Here is a 3,170-nt window from a genome sequence, read left to right on the forward strand (position 1 = left end):
TGGACTCCCAGAGCCCACGAGAGGCTGGGGCAGGGGCATACCTAACCCGTGGGCCTCCGCTAAGATAGCAAATGGGGACAGGAGAGTCCCAGGATGCTCCAGCCAGCTGCCTATGAGCAAGGACTGTATTTCAGACAAGGTGGGGATTGTTCTCTGTCCTCTACATGCTCACTGTGACACACACATCCTACACACACACACACACATGTGCACACCCCTATACACACACTCATGACCCATATACACACAATCATGCCCCCTACACACACACCCTACATACACACATGTCCCCTACACACACACACACTCACATAAGCACAAATGCCTCCTATATACACTCACATATGCCCTCTACACACACACCCCCCACACACACATGCTCCCTAGACATATACACATGCCCCCTACACACACACATGCACTTAAACACATGCACCTATACACCACATGCCCCCTACACATACACACACCCTACACACACACACACCCTACACACACACCCTACACACATACACACACCCTACACACATACACATACATGCCTCCTACATATATGTGCCCCCTACACCCATATTTTGAAAAACCCCATTTTAAAGTATTTTGTAGAGTTAAACCGTCAATTCAATCGCATATTATCACAATGTTTTTGATTTCTGTAATTCTTCTGCTATGGGTATCAGAGAAGTCACGTGTAACTAGGGGCATACCTAGGTCTTCTAGACCGTGAATGTGATTTTAAAGGCTTATTGTGGTCAATAGGACATAGTTTCATAAGTGCAAATCAGACATGGATATAAATATAATTTTTAATGCTAGATTGTATAAAATTATATATTTAAGGATGACAAATATCAAACATTACCTCATTTTTTTAACATTTTCTGCCTGAAACCCTGTTTTTTCCTTTGTGTTTTGGCTGCATTCTCTTTGATTACCTGCTCATATACCAGCATGTTTACAGAATTTTCTCCAGAAAGACAGCTTACTCTTCTGGCATAGTTAGTATAATTTTTGTTGCTGTTTTTGAGACAAGAGTCTCACTGTGTAACCTGGCTAGCCCGGAACTCACTACAAAGACCAAGGTAGCTCCCAGCCAGCAGTGATCCCTCTGCGTCTGAACGCTTAGATTATAGGAGCGTGCCAGCAATAAAGTAACTGCTTTATGATTCGCTGTTAGACTACAGAAGAGATGCGGCTTTGCCTGAGAAACCATTCTTTGTGACTGTGTCCCCGATCTATGCCTTGTAGGAACTTTTCATGGGGTTCCCATACAAGCGCACGGCATTATTTATGATTGAGTATGCTATATTATTGCATGTATTTCTGATCAGAGAACACTTTTAATTGATTAGAAATCTGTGAGACTCACATCTGAGCTTAGCATGGTCTTTGTTTAACACGGTCTATCAGAGCTCGCTGTGGACAGCTTCCTATCTGTGCTGCTACCAGCATCATTTATGTGCCGGGCGCACGCTCTTATCACAACAGGACCACCAGTTCATACCTATGTCACCACACAGTGTTGACACTTGAGGGGTGGCAGGATTATTGGGAGCCATTCCTGCACTAGGTCACCTTGCAATAAGAGCTCCACAGAAATGATGGCAAAATTCATTGCATTAACCCCAAACTACAAAGAACCCCCATGCTCCATTGACACCGCCTACTCCTCACCCCCCTCAACCAGATCCAAGTGATGCCCAAAGCCACCCAGGAGCTCCCAGCCTGAGTAAGTGTGTGACCAAGAGAAATCTGATTAAGAAATAGCCCTCTAACTGTGGTTATGAAAGTGTCACGCTAGTACAAACTTTACAGAAATGTGACATTTTAACACATTGCTAGTTCTCTCCATGGGGCCCGGAAAGAGTCTATGCAGTGCCCCCCCCCCCAGGCACGGGACGGAACACCTGAAGATTCCTCTCATTAAATGGGTTTCTGTCTCTAATCCTTTGCCACTGTGGAAAGAACATGCCTGTCATTCCAATCATGAAAAAGCATTTCCTTTTTCTTCAAAAAAAATTTCAGGGCTGTGTGTGTGTGTGTGTGTGTGTGTGTGTGTGTGAGAGAGAGAGAGAGAGAGAGAGAGAGAGAGAGAGAGAGAGAGAGAGAGAGAGAGAGAGAGAGAGAGAGGCAGAGACGACAGAGAGACAGAGATGGGAGACAGCCAGTTCTTTTAAAAGTAAAAATGAGCAAGCCTTCCAACACATTCCAAATCGCAAATTTATTCCATCATTAGTAATTCAGAGGATGCCAAAGAAAGCAAACCCAGTGCAGCAAATGTCCTAAGCTGAACCGCAGTGGCCCCTGTGGGAACTGAAAAGCTTCCTGGAGACAGAAAGGCTGGCAAATCGAACAGAATGTATGTGGGACTAGCCTGGGCGCCAGCACCGGATAAAGGAAAAGTGCTGATCGACCCAGCGTTTTGAATGTTTAAGATGTTTTTATGTGCATACGTGTGTGTCCGTGTCTGGGTTTGTGTACATAAATGCAGTGCCAGACAGTGCCGGGTCCCCTGGAGCTGGACCGACAGATGGTTGTAAGCCACCTGATGTGGGTAGCTCAGGTCGTCTGCTAGAGCAGTGTGAGATCATAACCGCCCTGCCGTCTGTCCAGCCCTACGGTGGAGTGTTATTCAGCCACAAGAAGAATGACATACTTTCCTTTGTAGGGAAAATGCATAGAACTGGAGACCATTGTGTCGTAAAATGTAAGGTGTAAGGAGTTGCTTCTCCGGGGGAGCAGCAAAAGCCTCGGGAAGTTTTATGTCTTCTCTCGGATGTGGAATTTAGGGTAAAAAATAAAGGTCATGGAGCAATGGGGGACTATTAGAAACATGGAGGGGGAGGGGAGAGGGAAGGAGGACAAATGAATATGAAGGTACATACAGGAATGTTTGGAAATGCCACCCTTTAGAGCAGAGGTTCTCAGCCTTCCTAATGCAGCCGCCCTTTAACACAGTTCCTCATGTGTGGTGGCCCCCAACCTTAAAATTATTTTTGTTGCTACTTCACAGCTGTAATTTTGCTACTGTTATGAATCATAATGTAAATATTTGGTGTACAGTGTATCTGATTTGTGACCCCCCCAAGGGGTCGCGACCCACAGGTTGAGAACCACTGCTTTAGGGCGTACGATTAAAATGTACTACTTAAAATTTGGAAGTTATATCC

This window comes from Mesocricetus auratus, unplaced genomic scaffold, assembly GCF_017639785.1.
Source record: "Mesocricetus auratus isolate SY011 unplaced genomic scaffold, BCM_Maur_2.0 Super-Scaffold_100019, whole genome shotgun sequence".
In the NCBI taxonomy this organism is placed as follows: domain Eukaryota; kingdom Metazoa; phylum Chordata; class Mammalia; order Rodentia; family Cricetidae; genus Mesocricetus; species Mesocricetus auratus.